Source organism: Scyliorhinus torazame, chromosome 3 (assembly GCF_047496885.1).
Source record: "Scyliorhinus torazame isolate Kashiwa2021f chromosome 3, sScyTor2.1, whole genome shotgun sequence".
NCBI classification, from domain to species: domain Eukaryota; kingdom Metazoa; phylum Chordata; class Chondrichthyes; order Carcharhiniformes; family Scyliorhinidae; genus Scyliorhinus; species Scyliorhinus torazame.
Window position 1 is genome coordinate 329,033,527 of NC_092709.1, and position 22,438 is coordinate 329,055,964.

A 22,438-nucleotide genomic window follows, 5' to 3' on the forward strand; every position below is an offset into this window, starting at 1 on the left:
ACCACTAGTCACAGCCCTCCAATTAGAAAAGCATCCTTCCATTGCTACTCTCTGCCTTCTATGACCTAGCCAGTTCTGTATCCACCTTACCAGCTCACCCCTGATCCCATGTGACTTCACCTTTTGTACTAGTCTACCATGAGGGACCTTGTCAAAGGCCTTACTGAAGTCCATATAGACAACATCTACTGCCCTACCTGCATCAATTATCTTAGTGACCTCCTCGAAAAACTCTATCAAGTTAGTGAGACACGACCTCCCCTTCACAAAACCGTGCTGCCTCTCACTAATACGTCCATTTGCTTCCAAATGGGAGTAGATCCTGTCTCGAAGAATTCTCTCCAGTAATTTCCCTACCACTGAAGTAAGGCTCACCGGCCTGTAGTTCCCGGGATTATCCTTGCTACCCTTCTTAAACAGAGGAACAACATTGGCTATTCTCCAGTCCTCCGGGACATCCCCTGAAGACAGCGAGGATCCAAAGATTTCTGTCAAGGCCTCAACAATTTCCTCTCCAGCCTCCTTCAGTATTCTGGGGTAGATCCCATCAGGCCCTGGGGACTTATCCACCGTAATATTTTTTAAGACACCCAACACCTCGTCTTTTTGGATCACAATGTGACCCAGGCTATCTACACCTACCAATTCCTTCTCTTTGGTGAATACTGATGCAAAGTATTCATTTAGTACCTCGCCCATTTCCTCTGGCTCCACACATAGATTCCCTTGCCTATCCTTCAGTGGGCCAACCCTTTCCCTGGCTACCCTCTTGCTTTTTATGTACATGTAAAAAGCCTTGGGATTTTCCTTAACCCTATTTGCCAATGACTTTTCGTGACCCCTTCTAGCCCTCCTGACTCCTTGCTTAAGTTCCTTCCTACTTTCCTTATATTCCACGCAGGCTTTGTCTGTTCCCAGCCTTTTAGCCCTGACAAATGCCTCCTTTTTCTTTGTGACGAGGCCTACAATATCACTCGTCATCCAAGGTTCCCGAAAATTGCCGTAGTTATCTTTCTTCCTCACAGGAACATGCCGGTCCTGTATGCCTTTCAACTGCCACTTGAAAGCCTCCCACATGTCAGATGTTGATTTGCCCTCAAACATCCGCCCCCAATCTATGTTCTTCAGTTCCCGCCTAATATTGTTATAATTAGCCTTCCCCCAATTTAGCACATTCATCCTCGGACCACTCTTATCCTTGTCCACCAGTACTTTAAAACTTACTGAATTGTGGTCACTGTTACCGAAATGCTCCCCTACTGAAACATCTACCACCTGGCCGGGCTCATTCCCCAATACCAGGTCCAGTACCAACCCTTCCCTAGTTGGACTGTCTGCATATTGTTTTAAGAAGCCCTCCTGGATGCTCCTTACAAACTCCGCCCCGTCTAAGCCCCTGGCACTAAGTGAGTCCCAGTCAATATTGGGGAAGTTGAAGTCTCCCATCACCACAACCCTGTTGTTTTTACTCTTTTCCAAAATCTGTCTACCTATCTGCTCCTCTATCTCCCGCTGGCTGTTGGGAGGCCTGTAGTATACCCCCAACATTGTGACTGCACCCTTCTTATTCCTGATCTCTACCCATATAGCCTCACTGCCCTCTGAGGTGTCCTCTCGCAGTACAGCTGTGATATTCTCCCGAACAAGTAGCGCAACTCCGCCTCCCCTTTTACATCCCCCTCTATCCCGCCTGAAACATCTAAATCCTGGAACGTTTAGCTGCCAATCCTGCCCTTCCCTCAACCAGGTCTCTGTAATGGCAACAACATCATAGTTCCAAGTACTAATCCAAGCTCTAAGTTCATCTGCCTTACCCGTAATGCTCCTTGCATTAAAACATATGCACTTCAGGCCACCAGACCCGCTGTGTTCAGCAACTTCTCCCCGTCTGCTCTGCCTCAGAGCCACACTGTCCCTATTCCCTAGTTCTCCCTCAATGCTCTCCCCTTCTGACCTATTGCTCCCGTGCCCACCCCCCTGCCATACTAGTTTAAACCCTCCCGTGTGACACTAGCAAACCTCGCGGCCAGGATATTTATGCCTCTCCGGTTTAGATGCAACCCGTCCTTCTTATACAGGTCACACCTGCCCCGGAAGAGCTCCCAGTGGTCCAGATAATGGAAACCCTCCCTCCTACACCAGCTGTTTAGCCACGTGTTTATCTGCTCTATCTTCCTATTTCTAGCCTCACTGGCACGTGGCACAGGGAGTAATCCCAAGATTACAACCCTCGAGGTCCTGTCTTTTAACTTTCTGCCTAGCTCCCTGAACTCCTGCTGCAGGACCTCATGCCCCTTCCTGCCTATGTCGTTAGTACCAATATGTACAACGACCTCTGCCTGTTTGCCCTCCCCCTTCAGGATTCCCTCTACCCGTTCGGAGACATCCTGGACCCTGGCACCAGGGAGGCAACATACCATCCTGGAGTCTCTTTCACGTCCACAGAAGCGCCTATCTATGCCCCTGACTATCGAGTCCCCTATTACTATTACTCTTCTGCGCTTTGACCCTCCCTTCTGAACATCAGAGCCAGCCGTGGTGCCACTGCTCTGGCTGCTGCTGTTTTCCCCTGATAGGCTATTCCCCCGACAGTATCCAAAGGGGTATATCTGTTCGAGAGGGGGACAACCACAGGGGATTCCTGCACTGACTGCCTGCCCTTTCTGGTGGTCACCCATTTCTCTGCCTGCACCTTGGGTGTGACCACATTTACATAACTGCAATCTATGACGCTTTCCGCCACCTGCATGCTCCTAAGTGCATCCAATTGCTGCTCCAACCGAACCATGCGGTCTGTGAGGAGCTCCAGTTGGGTGCACTTTCTGCAGATGAAGCCATCCGGGACGCTGGAAGCCTCCCGGACCTGCCACATCTCACAGTCAGAGCACAGCACCCCTCTAACTGACATTGCGTCAATTAATTAAAATTAAAATTAAAATTTGTCTTTTTAAAAAAAAAATATTTTTTTAAAAATGTCAAAGTTACTGTCAACTATCTGTTTCCTAGCACTAGATTTCTAATAGAAATGCGATAGCTAACTATAATACTCTCCGATCTCTGGCTTAGATATCCCTCTAAATTATAATTAAGTTATTATGTTTAATTAGTTACCAAATACTCAAATTTTTTTTAAAATTTAGGGTAGAATCCCAACCAGCCACTCTGGCCACAGCTTTTCTGTGATGTCACTTCAGTTTACCCCCGACACACACAATTTGAAAAAAGGTATAAAAGTGAAAATAAGTAAAAATCACTTACTTACCTTCTTACCTTCTGAGTGTCTTAGATGTTTTCAGGTTCTCTCGCTGACAGAGACTGCTCCTCCACCTCCGAACCTTGACCTGCACAATGATAATAATATAATAATAATATAATATGGCACTTACCTTACACCAATGGGTCTTATTATTAGGTTAGAGGAGGAGGGCGGGTGGGAGACACTACACGTGTAGTGTCTCGGGTTTCCTCTCCACCAGAATTTATTGGTTGGGGGGGGGACTTCCCAGAGGTCCGCGGGTCGAACTTCCGGTTCCCGCCTTATATAAAAACAAATAAAACAGAAAAAAAGAACAGACACGGGACCAGGTAAGGCTTTTTAAAGTAAGTACTCACCTCCCAGAGGGCCCCTGCGCACCGCTGCCGCCGAAATCCAAAGGGCTGCTCCTGTAAAGGCAAGGCTTTTTAAAGTAAGTACTCACCTCCCAGAAGGCCCCTGCGCACCGCTGCCGCCGAAATCCAAAGGGCTGCTCCTGTAAAGGTAAGAGTTTTAAAATTCACTACTCACCTCCCAGAGGGCCCCTGCGCACCGCTGCCGCCGAAATCCAAAGGGCTGATCCTGTGAAGGCAAGGCTTTTTAAAGTACTCACCTCCCAGAAGGCCCCTGCGCACCGCTGCCGCCGAAATCCAAAGGGCTGTTCCTGTAAAGGTAAGGCTTTTTAAAGTAAGTACTCACCTCCTAGAAGGCCCCTGCGCACCGCTGCCGCCGAAATCCAAAGGGCTGCTCCTGTAAAGGCAAGGCTTTTTAAATTCACTGCTAACCTCCCAGAAGGCCCCTGCGCACCGCTGCCGCCGAAATCCAAAGGGTGCTCCTGTAAAGGTAAGGCTTTTTAAATTCACTACTCACCTCCCAGAGGGCCCCTGCGCACCGCTGCCGCCGAAATCCAAAGGGCTGCTCCTGTAAAGGCAAGGCTTTTTAATTTAAGTACTCACCTCCCAGAAGGCCCCTGCGCACCGCTGCCGCCGAAATCCAAAGGGCTGCTCCTGTAAAGGTAAGAGTTTTAAAATTCACTACTCACCTCCCAGAGGGCCCCTGCGCACCGCTGCCGCCGAAATCCAAAGGGCTGCTCCTGTAAAGATAAGAGTTTTTAAATTCACTACTCACCTCCCAGAGGGCCCCTGCGCACCGCTGCCGCCGAAATCCAAAGGGCTGCTCCTGTAAAGGTAAGAGTTTTTAAATTCACTACTCACCTCCCAGAGGGCCCCTGCGCACCGCTGCTGCCGAAATCCAAAGGGCTGCTCCTGTAAAGGCAAGGCTTTTTAATTTAAGTACTCACCTCCCAGAAGGCCCCTGCGCACCGCTGCCGCCGAAATCCAAAGGGGATTGCCGCTTTAAATGTGCGGATCCAAAGTTGCCGTACGTCGTGACGTCATGGTGTTCGTTGCGCCACCGCGCATGCGCAGTTCGGTCCTGCGTAGAGAGCGCCTGCGCGTCACGTCCCTCTGCGACCGCATCTCTTCTGGCGTGTACAAGCACGGGAGGCCGCGGAAAGCCCGCGAAATGGCCGCCCTCGTCCAGGCTGTGGGCCGGGAGGAACTAGATCAACTGGACCCTCTCGGCCTCGTAGGACCCCTGTGGTGCCGATTCGGCCGCTTAGAATTGGGAGTACCGGCTGGTCTTGTTTTCGCGGAGGACGCAGGATTCGATGGCGGTGGCTAGGGTGAGGCTCTTTATTTTGAAGAGCTGCTGGCGTAGGGTGCCCGGGACCAAAAACTATCTGGTCCCGAATCATGGAGTCGGAGGTGGCCTCATAGCCGCAGGGCTGCGCGAGGATACGGAGGTGTGTCAGAAAAGATTGAAAAAGCTCATCCTTACCCTGCAGGCGCTGCTGGAAGAGATACCTCTCGAAGCTCTCATTCACCTCGACGCTGAAGTGCTGCTCAAGTTTTAGAAGGACCGTCTTGTACTTCGTCTTGTCCTCACCTTCCGCGAACACTAGGGAGTTGTAGATGTGGATGGCGTGTTGCCCTGCCATGGAGAGGAGGAGGGCGATATTCCTGGTGTCCGATGCATTCTCCCTGTCTGTGGCTTCTAGGAAGAGCTGGAAGCGCTGTTTAAACAGCTTCCAGTTGACGCCGAGGTTTCCAGCGATTTGGAGTGGCTGCGGCGGGCTGATGGTGTCCATGGCGCAGGATGGCGGATTTCTGAAGATGTGCAGGTAGGTCTCACAGTTGCTGAGTTCCAAGCCTGGTACTATGTCGTGTTGGGTGTTCCGCTATACAAATGAACCAACACGGTTGTAGATGGTACAACTCTGTTTTATTACTCTTGATAACAACATCTGTTAACTCATGGCTGTGGTTCGTACTTTACCCGTTAACCTGTGGACACAGCCCTAGCACTAACTTAGAGAGGCACTCAGCACATGGTGTATGTCTGAGTGGCACGCTGTGAGTTCTGTGCTCTGAGCTATCTCCTGGTGGAATGAGTGGGAACTGTGATGTTCCCTGTTTTATAGTGCATGTGCTCTCACTGGTGATTGGCTGTGATGTTGCGTGTGTGTTGATTGGTCCGTTGATCTGTCCATCAGTGTGTGTGTGATTGCACCATGATATGTTTGTATGAATATCATGACAGCCTGGTGGACCTTTAATTGAAATGAAAATATTCCCACTCCACAGTTCAGTACATGACATCTTGTAAGCAAGGCAGCAACTTTGCAGGCGCAGGCGTTGTAATGCACTGCAATATCGGCTTCAGCAATGGAGCTGGGTTCTAGTTCGGAAGTGACAGTAATGCTGTCGAGCCAAGGCTGATGTCTTTGACCGTGTTTTATATTCTGACACATCCATTAGGTTTCTTTTCTGGGTACCTGACCATTTTAAGGAGCTTTTGTTGCCAGTAATATCCTTCATCACTCTTGGTATCAGCAATGTTTCAATGGGAATCCTCTTACCTGAGTCAGAAAGTTGCACGATCAACCTGGGGACTTCATTATAAAATCTAAGCGGACACTGCAATGCAGAGGGAGTGCTGCACATGCAGAGGGAGTGCTGCAGTGCAGAGGTAGTGCTGCACATGCAGAGGTAGTGCTGCACATGCAGAGGGAGTGCTGCACATGCAGAGGGAGTGCTGCACATGCAGAGGTAGTGCTGCAGTGCAGAGGTAGTGCTGCAGTACAAGGGGAGTGAGTGCTGCAGGGCAGAGGTAGTGCTGCAGTGCAGAGGGAGTGCTGCAGTACAGAGGGCGTGCTGCACATGCAGAGGGAGTGCTGCAGTGCCGAGGTAGTGCTGCAGTGCAGAGGGAGTGCTGCAGTACAGAGGGCATGCTGCAGATGCAGAGGGAGTGCTGCAATGCAGAGGTAGTGCTGCAAAACTGAGGGAGTGCTGCAGTGCCGAGGTAGTGCTGCAGTACAGAGGGAGTGCTGCAGTGCAGAGGGAGGTGGCAAATTTCAGTCGAAATGTTTAAAACCATCTGCCCTCTCAGGTAGGTGGAAAAGATTCCCCCGCACTATTTGGAGGTGGAGCAGGGGCGTTCTCTCTGATGGGCCAGTTTATTGCTGCGGCAAACTCACTAAAACTGAGAATCTGGTCCTTATAAAACTGACACTCGTGGTAGTTTACTATACTCAATTTGGCCACCACAATTTCTGCATTAAAACAGTGACTAATAGTGCATTCATTGGCTGTAAAACGCTTTGGCATATCTTTCCGCCATATAAATGCAGGCCTTTCTTTCTTGCTCTTGTTGTTGCGGGCATGTAACAACCACAGAATCCCTCCAGTGCAGAAGGATGCCGTTCGGCCCATCGAGTCTGCACTGACCCTCTGAAGATCCCCCTACCTCGGTGAGAGGGCTTTTACCAATAACTTTCTGCCTCAAATGTGAAAGTCCGATCACTGAGCCCCGGTTGACACCCACATAATCAAATATGGTGACAAAGAGAGCTGGCATTTGTGGAGAAGACACATAATTGTTCTGCGTTATGGGCAATGTATGGCAAGGTCACGGTGATAGCCGATTCTGAGTCATCCCAAAAAGCTGTCCTTTTCCTTGAATCACATTGTTCTTGCAGGGATGATGTTCCCACAATGGTGTTGGGTGGGGAATCTCAACGATGATGAAGGAATAGCAATATATATTCAAGTCAACTTGATTTGTGACTTGGGGGAGAACTTGGAGGCAATGGTTGTGTCTGCACCTTGTGGCAGCAGTCACGATATAGATGGAGAGGCCTCATTTCCTTTGGTGGGGGAAATCAAGAACAGGAAAACAAAACCTTTAAATTGGAACTAGGCCATTCTGAAGTGAATTCAGAAAGTGAAATCTGGGCGTCATGGTTGCACAGTGGTTAGCACTGCTGCCTCATAGTTCCATGGAGTCTGGTTCGCTTCCGGCTTGTCTGTGTGGAGTCTGCACATTCTCCTCGTGTCTGTGAGGGTTTCCTCCGGGTGCTCCGGTTTCCTCCCACAGTCCAAAGATGTGCAGGTTAGGTGGATTGGCCATGCTAAATTGCCTCTTAGTGTCCAAAAGATTAGGCAGGGTTACTGGCTGTTGGGGGTCGGGTGGGGGCATGGGCCTTGGGTGCTCTTTCGGAGGGTCAGCGCAGACCTGATGGTCCGAATGACCTCAGTGTGGGTCCTACAGGCCCATTTCTTTGTTGAACATGGATGTGAAGGTATTGGCGAAGTTGCTGGAGTGTAGGCTGTAGGGGTGAGTGCCAGAGATGGTCTGTGAGGACCGAACGGGTCTTATGAAGTGTAGGCAGCCCTCCAGCAACATTAGGAGGTAGTTGAATGTAGTTATGAGTCTGTTAGGGTGGCGGGCACTGAAGGTTATTGTATCCATGGATGCGGTGAAGACCTTTGACCGGGTAGAGTGGAGGAACCGGTTTGAAATTATGGGTAGGTTTGGGGTTGGGCTGAAGTTTGTGGCGTGAGGCTCTGGTGACGGCACCTTGCCGGGGAAGTATATGGGGAGTCCGGTGGTGCAGTCTGCTGTCAGGATATGGAACCAGTTGAGAAAGTATTTTAGGTTGGATAAGATGTCTTGGTTGATGCCACTGTCCTCGGATATGTACTCGGAGGGAAGGTTTATGTGGCTGGATGAACTGTGGGAGAGGATTGAGCTGCCGGGGGGCAGTGAGTTTAACTATGTTAACTATGCTTGCATGGACTGTATTTTTTTGATATTGTCTATGTATGGAATAAAATATCTTTAAAAGAAAAGAAGGGTGTGAGGGCTGGGAACAGAGGGTGTGCTGGGTGGGGGGACGGGGATTGGAAGTGCGCTGGTCTGGGACGCGGGTGTTGGAGGTGGGCATGGGCCAGGGCGCTCTGGGTGGCCACCGCACACTGCCCCGTGGGCCAGAGCACTCCAGGCACCTGACTCACATCTTCAGAACTCTGATGCACCGCTTGAGCACACCTCTGGTCACGGCATGGGCGCCATTGTCGCAATTATCCATGTTGGCCTTTGGCCTCCGACTGCTGCGGATAACCCCTGTCGCCCAAGAACCAGCCCCTCACCCGATGGAACATCTCGAAGGTGTCACGAACCGTCGAGTGCACCAGGATGAAGGCGTCGTGCACCCTGTGTGGGTATCGGGTGCAGATGTACATGATAATCAGCTGGCGGTCACACACCAGGTTCATCGAGTGGAACCCCTTTCAATTTGTGAAGGGCACCCCCTCATACGGCCGCACTCGTAAGGGGACATGCGTCCCATCAATCAATCCCTGGATCTGGGACATCCAAGCGATGGTGGCGAACCCTGCTGCCTGGGCAACCTGGAGGGCTCGGTCCATATTCAGCTTGACGTATTGTGCCTTCCTGGGTGTCACAGCCCTGGTGGACGCCATGAGGAGCTACTCGGGGAGGACCCTGCAGAACAGGAGCCTGCACCAGAGGAGCAGGGAAGAGCTGGTAAGGACAGCCAGGGCCTCTGTAACGGCACGGATGCTTCTGTGCACGGCGGCCTGTGAGATCCCGGATAGGTAGACATTCAGTGTGATGGTTACCTTGCCGGCCACTGGGAGTGGGTGTCCTCCCCCATACCTCGCAATTCCAGGTGCGCAATAATGTGGCAGAGATGTCGCACGGTCCCCCTGCTCAGCTGGAGTCTTCGGCGACAGGTCCTCGAAAGACAGGCGCTGCTGGTACACACGGGGCCAGATTTGGGGCCACCTTCCCGCCTCCTCCTTGGCCTGTTGGATGGCCGGCTGTCTGTCCTTACCAGCTCTCCCCTGCTCCTCTGGTGCAGGCTCCTGTTCTGCAGGGTCCTCCCCGAGTAGCTCCTCATGGCGTCCACCAGGGCTGTAACGCCCAGGCAGATCCAACCATTCCTGGTTGGATACCAAATTCCTTTCACTGTAGTGGGAGGAAAGTAGATATGTTAGCATGGCGGTCACCCTCGTGCCCAACCAGGACAAACAGGCTACATGATGGCCATTTTCTGCACTGTAGTCCCTGCCCCCGCATGTCTCCCTCCCCTCCCATCCCCACCCCGGCCAGTCCAACAGACACATCGGTCTCTACACTGCACTCCTGGCCCCGTTGATCCCTGGCACCAGGGGTCCTCTGACTCCGGTACCCGTTCCTGCAGACAGGGGTGCCGGTGGCTGGCAATACCCAGGCCAGTGGTATGCTCTGTGGCCCCTGCCCTGTGCCCTCCCATGGGATCTACTAAGGCCGACATCCTTGGGTGGGCCACCTGGTGCCCCTCCAGCAGGATGGCATCTGGTTGTGGGGTGCACAGGGTCTGTGGGCTTCTTGGGGGCCGGCCTTGGGTGGGCGGGCACCCGTATGGCCAGTGGCTCTCTGCGCAACTATGGGCCACAGGCGGTCAATGGGGTGCTTAGCAAGATGGCAGAACGCAGCAATGGGGGTCTGTGGCTGGACGCCCCTGTCCTGGGGATGATCCCGACCCCACGGCTCACCATCTGGCGGTTGCTCCCCACCCAGCAGCAGGACTGGCAGCCCGTGGCCGCGCCTTTGGGAACATGTCCTACCTCCTCTCTCTCTCCCTCAGCAGCCATGTCATCTGTTTCCCAATTTTAAATACCACAAGTGAACCTCGCCATCAGTAATTCCTCCTGGCAGAGACAGAGCATTGCGGGAGGCCCAGGGAATGCCAGGGTTGGTCCGTTTATGATATGCCAATGACGTTTACTGTACAATTTGCATGCCCACGCCGGCACACGGCGTATCATGCATTCACGTACCGCCGAGGCACCGGAGCATTGCATTCCGTGCAGTGTCCGGTGGGGGCCTCGGTTTTTGGCTGACGCCCGAATATCTGCTGGATCATGCTTCACGATTCTGGTGTCAATGGAAGGAGAATCCCGCCTACAATGTTGTGGTAACGAATTCCAGAGGCTCACCATTCTCTGGATGAAGAAATTTCTCCACACCTCAGTCCTAAATTGTTTGTCCCATACCCTTAGACTATGACCCCTGGTTCTGGACATCCCATCAGCAGAAACATCCTTCTTGCATCTACCCTGTCTTATCCTGCTAGAATTTCATAGTGTTCTTTGAGATCTTCCCTCATTCTTCTGAACTCCAGCGAATATAGTCCGAACCATCTCAATCCCTCCTCATATGTCAGTCCTGCAATCCCAGGAATAAGTTTGTCAGCTTTGTCTGCACTCTCTCTACAGCAAAAACATCTTTACTCAGATAAGGAGACCAAAACTGCACAAAACATTCCAGGTGTGGTCTCACAAAGGCCCTGTGTAATTGCAACAAGAAATCCCCGCTTCTGTACTCGAATCCTACTCTTTGTTTCTTGTCTGCCAACCAGCTTTCTGTGTGTCTCAATAAATTACTCCAAATCCCATTCACTTTAATTTTACACGTTAATCTCTTATGCGGGACTTTATCGAAAGCCCTCTGAAAGCCCAAATAAACCACATTCACTGGTTCCCCCTCATCAACTCTACTTGTTCCATCCTCGAAGAATTCCACTAGATTGGCAGGCATGATTTCCCTTTTAATAATCCATGCTGACTGTCCAACCTGCCACCCAAGTGGTGTGCTCTAAAATCTTTCATAGTGGTTTCTTCAATTTTCCCCACTACCGACTGACTGCTCGATAATTCCCTGTTTTCGCTCTACCTCCATTTTTAAATAATGGAGTTACATTAGAACATAGCACATACAGTGCAGAAGGAGGCTATTTGGCCCATCGAGTCTTCACCGACCCACTTAAGCCCTCACTTCCACCCTATCCCCCTAACCCAATAACCTCTCCTAACCTTTTTGGACACTAGCGGCAATTGGGCATGGCTAATCCACCTAACCTGCACGTTTTTGGACTGTGGGAGGAAACCGGAGCATCCGGAGGAAACCCTCGCAGACAGGGGGAGAACGTGCAGACTCCGCACAGACAGCGACCCAGCAGGGAATCGAACCTGGGACCCTGGTGCTGTGAAGCCACAGTGCTAACCACTATGCTACCATGCTGCCTGTAAGTTACGCTCCAAAAATAGGAACTATTCCAGAGTTTGTAGAATCTTTGAAGATGACCACCAATGCATCCATTATTTCTGGAGCCACTTCCTTAAGTACTCTGGGGGGTAAATTATCAGGGCCTGGGGATTTATCGTCCTTTAATCCTATAAATTTTCCCAACACCATTTCTCTACTTATATTGATTTCCTTCAGTTCCCCCCTCTCATGAAACCCTGAGTTTCCCAACATTTCTGTTATGTTATTTCTATCCTCCTTTGTGAAGGCAGAATCAAAGTGTGTATTTAGTTGCTCAGCCATTTCTTTGTCCTCCATTATAAATTCACCTTTTCCTGATTGTAAGGGACCTACATTTGTCTTCACCAATCTTTGTCTCTTCACATACCTATCGAAACTTTTACAGTCCGTCTTTATGTTCCCCGCACACTTACTTTCTATTTTCCCCTTCTTAATCAATCCATTTGTCCTCCTTTGCTGAATTCTACACTGCTCCCAATTCTTAGGTCTGTTGTTTTTTCTGGCCAATTTGTATGCCTGTTCCCTGGATCTAATGCTATCTCTAATTTCCCGTGTAAACCATGGTTTGACCACCTTTCCTGTTTTACTTTTGCACCAGACCGGAATAAACAATTGTTGCAGTTCAACTGTGTGCTCTTTGAATGTTTGCCATTGCCTATCCACCGTCATCCCTTTAAGTAACATTTCCCAATTCATCATAGCCAACTTACACCTCACATATCATCATGGTAAGGCGAACAAACAGGTGATTCTGCAGCCACACACATGAATCCAGGATGGTGTGTTGCCTTCCTGGTGCCAAGGTCGAGGCTGTCACTGAGCAACAGCGGAGCACCTTAAGGAGTGAGGGTGAACAGCCAACAGTTGTAGTCTACATTGGGACTAATGACACCTGTAGAAAAAGGAGCATGGCCCTACAGTCAAAATGTAGGGTGTTAACTAGCAAACTAACCAGCAGGACCTCAAAAGCAGTAATCTCCAGATTACTCCCAGTGCCACTGGCAAGCGAGTACAGAAATAGGAAGATAAGGCAGATTAATGCGTGGCTGAAAAGATAGTGCAGGAGGGAGAGCTCTTGATTGTTGGGATATTGGGATCAGCTATGGGAGTGATGAAACCTCTGCAAGTTGGTCAGGTTGCACCTAAACAGACCCAGGATCGATTCCTTGTGGCGCCTTTTGCTGGAGTTGTTGGGGAGGACTTAAACTAATTTGACAGGGCAGTGGGAACCAGGAGGTAATATCAGAAAGGAATAATGAGGTGCATAGAATACTGGGTGCGACATATAGCATTGGAGCAGGAAATAGTAAGGTAGTAGGCGGGTTTAACATAAGTGGGAAAGTAATAAGTTAGGGTTACAGTGAATGTATGTGAAGGCGTGAAGTGTGGTCAATACGTTTGGTGAGCTGCAGGGGCAGATAGATACCTGGGTATATGATGTTGTGGAAATAATGGGGACCTGTCTCAAAGAAGAATGGGACTGGTTACAAAATATTCCTGGGTACACAGTGTTCAGGAAAAATAGGGCTGGGTTTTCTATCCCTTCCTGCCAGTGGAATATTCTGCTACCGCCGAAGATGACCCCTTGCAGCAGGTTCCCCGGGCGAGCCGCGCACAGCGAGGTAGACATCGGCAGGGCCAGAGGACCCTCCAGATGGCCAATGCTGAGCCACCTGTGCAGCCAGAAAGCACGCCACAGGGATGGGCTGGAAATCTCGCCCATAGGAAAGAATGGAAAGCAGGAGAGATGGCAGTATTGATGATGGAGAGTATTGTAGTGATGGCGAGAGAGGTTGCCCCAGAGGGGTCAAGAACAGAATATCTTTGTCCAGAGCTAAGGAACAAAAATGGTGCAATTACATTGCTCGGTGTAGTCTCTGCCATCAATTGGTGGGAAAGATGCAGAGGAACAAATTGTATGGAAATTACACAAGAATTATAGAGTAGTTATAATGGGAAAACATTGACAAGTGGTGGGAGGATAGAATCCTGCCGCCCGCAAACGGTGCGCGTTCGAGAAACACGCTGCTCAGGGACTGGAGAATCCCGGCGTTTTTCTTTGGAATGAGGTGGATCAAGTGTCAATTGGGGAACATTTAGGGGACAGTGATCATTGTGTATCCCAAGGTATAGGTTCACTGTGGAAAAGAACAAGGAGTAATCCAGAGAAAGAAAAATTAACTGGGCAAAGCCTAACTCCAATGGTATAAGAATAGCTCTGACCCAGATAAAGTGAAATCATAGTTAGCAGACACAATTGTAACTGAACAATAGGCTAATTTTGAAGAGATAGTTTGAGCACAGTCAAGCTCTATTCCCACAAAGGGAAGAAGTAGGGCATACAAACTCAGACTTCCCTGGATGGAAAAAGAGAGAGAGATTAAGACAAAGTAGAAAAAGATGTGCTTATGGCAGATGCCAGGTGAATAATACATTGCAAACCAAGCTGAAGATAAAGGATTCAGAGCAGAATTTAAAAAGCAAAGAGAAGCTCGGAAAAGTTGTGAGTAGAGACTGGCAGCTAACATAAAAAGGAATCCAAAAGTGTTCCTGGGCAGATTGTTATGATCTTGGTTGAGATCAGTAAAGTTGAAAAAAAAGAAATACAAAATCCCAGTTATTTAGTGAAAGAGTGAAGCCATAAGATTCGGTAGTTAAAAACGAAATAATATTTACTATACACGAGTCAAACAAGCAAGCATTGAATACCATCTTCAATAGCCACCTATAAAGCCAGAATCTGCATACATTAAACATGAATTAACAGGCAAATTTTTGTTGATTATAAACTGGAAATTACACACTAAAAGGCAGATACAGCGAAAGCAAATCTTACGACTTGGTTTGACAGTTCGCTCAACATAAATATAATCAATCTCAGTCACAAAGTCCTTCAAAATCCTTCGTTCCTCGTGACGAATTTCAGCTTCTCCTCTTCTACATTTTCCCCAGGCCGATAGCAGTGCCTGACCAAGCCGGGTTCCACAGGACAGTCTTCACCAAAAATGGTCTGCAGAGCCTCCTCAACTGTGCTTGCAACAGTCTGGATGACGCGATTCCACCAATTTTATCTTTGAGTAACAGAAACGACCTCAGCAACTGTGTGTTTGTCTGTTCTCAGATTGGGGATCTAGTCTCTGGGTAGAATTTTCCTCCTCTTTCGTGGCATGTTTTGCAGTGGTGGAGATGGCCCAGCATTGGCCAGCCGCTGGATATTCTGGTCTCGGCACTGTCAATGGGATTTCCCACTGTTTGCCCCCTCCACCACCAGGGAACCCGCAGCTGGGGGCTCTCCTTTGGCAGAACTGGAAGGGTGGCATGGCAGCACAATAGTTAGCACTACTGCCTCACAGTGCCGGGGACCCAGGTTTGATTCTGGCCTTGGGTGACTGTCTGTGTGGAGTTTGCACATTCTCCTCGTGTCTGCATGGGATTCCTCGGGGTGCTCCGGTTTCTTTAGGTGGATTGACCATGCAAATTAAAAAAAAAATAGATTTAGAGGACCCAATTCATTTTTTCCAATTAAGGGGCAATTTTGCATGGCTAATCCACCTAGTCTGCACATCTTTGGGTTGTGGAGGCGAAACCCGCGCAAACACGGGGAGAATGTGCAAAAGTCACACGGACAGTGACCCAGAGCTGGGAGCGAACCTGGGACCTCGGCACCGCAAGGCTGCACGGCTAACCCACTGCGCCACCGAGCTACCCCTTGACCATGCTAAATTGCCCCTAAGTGCCCAAAGATGTGCAGGTTAGGTGGAGTTACAGGGATAGGGCGGGGGGGGGGGTGCTAGGTAGGCGCTCTTTCAGCCTAGGTAGGTACTCTTTCGGAAGGTCTGTGCAGATACGGTGGGCAGAATGGCCTCCTACTACACTGTCGGAATTCTATTGATCCTGCCCTCCGTTTTCTTCAGCCTGCCTGTACTGCACAACTGGGATCATCATCATCTGAGCTCTGGTGACCCTTCATCACTACATTTGGAGTACGGGGCGCAATTTCAAATTCGAAGACGGTACAAAACTTGGAAGAATTGTGAATTGTGAAGAGGATAGTGTAGACAGGTTGGTGGAATGGACACAAGATTGCTCAATGAGATAAATGGCTTCCAGGTTTGAATCAGCCATAATCAAATTGAATGGCGGTGTGAATTGGGGGTTGAATGGTTCCAATGCAAGGGAGTTGTTGCTGAAGTATGGCTATGTAGATTGTTTGCCTTAAGGAAAAAATGTGTTTGACAACTTAAAGTCTTGTACCTCGAGTCCAAGAATTATTTCTTCTCAAAGTGCCGAGGCAGCAGAGAGGTAATCCGCATTAGCGTTCCTCACCATCATGCCACTGCCTGCCTATCACGCTGAAACAAAGTTAATCTTTTCATTACAATTCTAATATTTAAAAAAAGGCTTTAATTTTAAGGCAGGATTACTGAGACTAATTCTACGCATCCTTTTATTTATTTTTTTGCTTTTTTTAGTAAGGGAAGCTGAACTCATCTGAATTAAGTTGGCATCTGGAATCTGTTTGGTTCTGTCCTCGTTTGATAGTATTCACAAGGCAGGTGATATTTATTTATCAGAAAGGAGTTTTCTGACTATCTGATACTGAGTGATAAGTAATATCTTAAACCTTCATTAATATCATAAACCTTCATCTGGAAGTCTTGTACTTAAAATTGAAACCACGGTATGATCTTGTGATTAAGGTTGTATTGAATTCACCTTGAAGATTTTTAGTTTTCATTTAAGCAAGGCACAGAAAGGATGGGGGATTTATTTCCCTTACTTTCGTCCCCTTATCATCCTGATAACTGTTGCTATGTGATCCCATGTGCCTCAGTTCACCCAGTATAGCTCGCCCGAGTGTGCTTTCATCGTGGATTTGTCCAGGATATTTTACAGTGGAGCTTGCTTTATCTTATTTTCATCCATTTACCTATGGTCTTGAACAAGATTCATTAGATTGCGAGCAGGAACAGTAGCCAGTGAGGGGGCTTATTTTAAAAAAGTATTTCTGGGGTATGGACGCAGCTGGTTAGGCCAGAATTTACTGCCTATCCCTAATTGTCCTTGGGAAGGTAGTGGTGAGCTGTTTTCTTGAACCGCTGTATCCATGTGGTGCACATACATCTACTGTGCTGTTAGGGAGGGAGTTCCAAGGTTTTGCCCCAGTGACAGTGAAGGAACGGCGATATATTTCCAAGTCAGGGTGGTGAGTGACTTGGAGGGGAACCTCCAGGTGGTGGGGTTCCCAGGTATCTGCGGCCCTTGTCCTTCCAGATGGTAGTGGCCGTGGGCTTGGAAGTTATTGGCTTCGGAGTCTTGCTTAGTTCCTGTAGTGTATCTTGTAGATGGTACACACGGCTGCCAATGTGGGTCGGAGGTGGTGGGAGTGAATGTTTATGGGAGGGGAGCCAATCAAGCGGGCTGCTTTGTCCTGGACGGTGTCAAGTCTTTTGGAACTGCACTCATCTAGGGGAGTGTTCCATCACACTCCTGACTTATGCCTTATAGATCGTTTGGGGAATCAGGAGGTGAGTTACTCACCACAGGATCCCTTCGGGTGGAATTTTCCCATCTGGGACTAAGCACTGTGATGGGGGCGGGAACGTGAATGCTACCTGACACAGAGGCCAGGAGGCAGACACGCTCTATCCTCTAACCCTGACCTCATTCGTGATGCAAATGGGTGTTTTGCGCTGTATTCCGCAGCAGGGCAGGCTTGACGGTGCACTGTCCACAGTTGGTAAATGGGCACCATATTGAAAAGGTGCCGAACATCACTGACCCACGATTGAAGAAAGAAGATGGATGCACTGAAAAAGAAGATGGATCTCCGGAATAATTCTGAGACTAGAAAATGGACCTCCTCAATGACACTGAATCTGGAAGATCCGCTGTAATGTTCAGGGGCCCAGGGTCTGCTGGCAGTCTCCATCTCGAACTCCGGAGGCAGCAGCCCCCCCCCCCCCCCCCCCCCCCCCACCCGCCCCCCCCAGGGCATTGTTTAGGTGAGTCCTGACATCCGAATGCTATGTTGTTCCAGATGTGTTTTGCACTGGCATATCATTGTGCAGGCCTCACTGAGAATCGGGTGTGGTGAAAGATTCTGGTCGGGCCTTCATCTGCATCCCATTAGCCAGATGCAAATCCATTTCATGCGGGCCTCCAGCAGGTTTGCCGATCAGCCATTGTGGGCACCAGTGGAATGTACCGTGGGAAATTCACGCTGGCGTGAAACCAATTTCTGCAATCCTGTCAAATTCTCCCCCCTTGTCTGCCATTGAACCCACAGGTGGGGTCATGGGAGAATGATGCCCTAACCTCTGACCTGTACTTGTAGCCACTGCGTTTATATGACATGTTCAGGTCAGTTTCCGATCAATGGATGTTGCTAGTGGGGGATTCGGTGAGAATGGGAATGCCATTGAATGTACCATGCTGGCAAGGTGGCACAGTGGTTAGCACTGCTGCCTCACTGTGCCAGGGACCCAGGTTCAATTCTGGCCTTGGGTCACTGTCTGTGTGGAGTTTGCATTTTCTTCCCGTGTCTGCGTGGGTTTCCTCCGGGTGCTCCGGTTTCCTTCCACAGTCCAAGGATGTGTAGGTTAGGGGGATTGGCCATGCTAAATTGCCCCTTAGTGTTCAAAGGTGTGCAGGTTAGGTGGGGTTATGGGAATAGGGTGAGGGAGTAGGCCTAGTTAGGGTACTCTTCCAGAGGGTCGGTGCAGACTTGATGGGCTGACTGACCTCCTTCTGCATTGTAGGAATTCTACGGTTCCTTTACCCCAATCCGAGGTCCATTTCCTTTCAATTTATTTGATCGCACGATGTGTGCACTGCTGGCAAGGATACCATTTATTTTTTGAGCTTCACTGTTGCTGCATTGAAAACAGTATTTATCCTGAAAGCAAACCTTGTGTTCAAACCCACCCAATTGTTCCCACCCTCCCAGCATATCCTCCCCAGTCTTTGTCATCTCCTCCATCCCTACAACCCTCCCAGACCCTATGCTGGCCTCTTCTGCATGCCTTAAGTTGTCTAGGGCCTAAGTCCTGAAACTCACACTCCCTAACCTTCTCCACCTCCCTACCTCTCCTTACTCCTTTACATTATTCCTTTAGACCTACCTCTGTGATCAAGCTGTCAGTCACTTCTCATATCTCAATATGTACCTCAAATCCAGTATGATAACACTCCTGAAACATCCTGGGAAAATATGCTACATTAAAGGCATTATTTAGATCCAAGTTGTTGTTCGAACCTTATACGATTGAATGTAACGTAAGATGACACCTCTAATCGCTGGGGCATACGAAGGAGTGGATCAGATTTTTAAATTATAGTTTTTGCCATTTTGTTTTATAGTGGGAATCTATTTTAATCCATTTTTGTGCTTCTCTTTATTAGAATCCAATAGAGCTTCCCTCTCAGACACCACCCAACAGCTGATTCGGTAAAGTGTCTCTTTCAGTGCTTTACACACAACAGAGGGGGCCACAGTTTTGGTCCGGGATTCTCCGGGGTCGGAGAATCCCGGGCAGGACGCGAGAATCGCGCCCCGCCGCCCCACCACTGGCTTACCTATTCTCTGGCGCCGATTTCCGGGCGCCCACGGGATCACCGCCACGCCGCCGATTCTCCGGGCCCGAAGGGGCGAGCGGCCACTGAGTTCAGCTGAGTCCCGCCGGCTTGGGTTACTCAGGTCCCACATGGCGGGACCTGGAAGGTGTGTCTGCGGGGGCCATCCTGGAGGGGGAGCGGGGGGGATCTGACCCCGGGGGGGGGCATCCACGGTGGCCTGGCCCACGATCGTGGCCTACCGATCCGCAGGGGGGCTGGTTCCTTGGGGGCCTATGTTGCTCCACGCTGGGTCCCTGTAGGGCTCCGCCTTATTGCTCGGGGGTCGGCGTGGAGACGGGAGCACACGTGCATGCGCAGAATCACGCCGGCCGCAGCGCGCATGCACGGAATCACGGCGACCATCGCGCGCATGCACGAACTCGCGCCGGCTGGAGCTGCGGGGACCACTCCAGCGCCGACCTAGCCCCCTAGGAAGTGGAGCATTCCTCATTATCGGGGACCATTGACGCCGGAGTGGTTGGCGCCGCTTTTCATGCCGGCGTCGGAACTTGGCCGCGGGATTGGAGAATACCGGCCTTGATCTCTGGACAGGCAGGAGAGTTGATTTTGGTCAGGAAACAGGGATATGACAAATGCTCTGAAGTGACCTCAGCCTGGGATTAAAGCAAGAACCCAGAGTTCCAACTCTTGATATGTTGTCCAGTGACTGCTGCTATAAGCCCCATAAAGGGCTGCATTTATATAGTGCCTTTCACAACCTCAATATTCCCCAAAGCACATTACAAGTTTCTTGGGAGTGTTGTCACTGTTGCAGTGCAAAGAGACGCAGCAGTCAATTTCCATACAGCAAATTTCCATAAGCCGCAATGTGGGAATCCGTTTCTTAATGGCATTGCCTCGGAGACAAATACTGGAGAGGCCGCCTGTTCTTAGTGTTTTTGCATCCACATCCACCTGAGGGGGCAGAGAGGGCCTCTGAGTAATGTCTCATCCGAATGATGGGCAGCTCTCCGTCTATCAGTAGTGCACTGGAGTGTCAGCCCAGAATTTCTACTCAAGCTTCCGGGGTGGGACTTGAATCCGGAAGCTTCTAACTGAGAGGTGAAAGCGCTTCCATTGAGGCACAGCTGGCGTTATGAGTATGTTGGCAATCAGACATGGGTGTGATGCCTTTCCACCATCTGCCACCACCATGGTAAATTAGTCTGCCAACACCGTCTCAAGGCCTCAACCCGTCACTTGGATGAACCATGAATAGATGACCAATATTGTACTCCATTGAACTAAAAGAGTTGAAACAGACCAACGTGCCCAGATGGTCAATGCCATTGCTTTTTATGCTCCCCACAAACCTCTGTCTACCTCTCTTCATTCAACCAATATGGGCAGCACGGTAGCATTGTGGATAGCACAATTGCTTCACAGCTCCAGGGTCCCAGGTTCGATTCCGGCTTGGGACACTGTCTGTGCGGAGTCTGCACATCCTCCCCGTGCGTGCATGGGTTTCCTCCGGGTGCTCCGGTTTCCTCCCACAGTCCAAAGATGTGCAGGTTGGGTGGATTGGCCATGATAAATTGCTCTTGGTGTCCAAAATTGCCCTTAGTGTTGGGTGGTTATGGGGATCGGGTGGAGGTGTTGACCTTGGGTAGGGTGCTCTTTCCAAGAGCCGGTGCAGACTCGATGGGCGAAATGGCCTCCTTCTGCACTGTAAATTCTATGATAACCCTGTCAGCACCGTCCACCGGGCCCTCTCTCCCTCCTCCTGTTTGAGTCAGCACAGACGAGTACAGAATGTTGAAAGTTCTGTTCTTTTGTTTCAGCTTGCAGGAGTTAAAAAAGCTGCAGAATGTCCTCTAAACCTCCTGATGCTAGCGACGCGCCAAGGGGAGAGATGATAAGAAAAATGCTATTATACTGCAACCCAAGCAGCATTCATCTTCCCTCAAGGTTGCAGGATTTCTTTCGCTTTCTGTGGAAAAAAAAAAAATCATCCAGTAATTTATTTTTTTCTCTGGTGTCGAGAGGGTGATTTTTGTCATCTAAACCTCCTAAAATCCCAAGGAATTTACAAACTTTTTTTTTTGTTAATTTGACGTGAAATCCAATGAGAAGTAAAACTCAAAACTAGCCATTAATCATCAGCAGATTTCTCTTAATTAACGAGAGATTTATCTGGCAGGTCGAGATAACAAAAAGGTGGACTTTTCTATGAGCTGTACCTGCTTGATAAGTTTGAGATGCTGTATGTTTGCTTTTATTTAACTGTCTATTCAATGTTTGACTTTCTCTCCTTTTAAATAGATTGAAGGCCACAGAAAGTCACATGTTTATGATCTGGATTGAACCGGCTGGTGGGCAGTACATTCAATAGTAACTTTCAAAAAACAAAACTAGATTTTGGGAAGAGAAACAAAAGGCTCTGAGGTAAAAAAAAAAAAATGGGGGTGGGGCGGAGGAGGGTGTGGCTCTCTTTGGGCCACTCTTTCAAAGACTCTGCGCTGGCACAGTCTCCTCCTGTGCTGTCGGACCCTGTGATTCAATGAAGCTGTGAAGTGAGCTAAAACACACCCTCACGCGGCAGCGGTGTGCTTCCGCGGCGGTGAAGAAAATTGTGAAGTTTTACCCCCTTCTTACGTTCGGCAGCTCTCCGGCCACGAACGCGCGTGGAGGCATTAGAATGGGCCAATTGAATGATTCGCTGAGGGATGGAAGATAAAGCAAGCCAGCAGCTATTAAAGGGCTGCCGCTCAAATTCAATGATTTGCCGCATTCTCCATCAGCTAAAAATTGTCTTGCCTGCTTATCAACTAGTGGCTGCTGTTTCCAGTGCTGCCAGGGGAAAGTGTACGCACTGGAAGACTTGGTCGTTTACTGAAGATGTCTTGAAGGCCATGCTACAGTGGCTGCAGAGATGCAAGTGGATTTCCAAGACAGGTAGACCCACCTCTCCATGCAGCTTAGGGATAGTATTTTGACTTGATGCTCCTGAGTGGTGCCTCACATGTTGGGAAAATTCACGCAGATGCTGGTCACGATTTTGCAGCCATTAAGGAAAGAAAAGAAGAACATAGAACATAGAACGATACAGCGCAGTACAGGCCCTTCGGCCCATGATGTTGCACCGAAACAAAAGCCATCTAACCTACACTATGC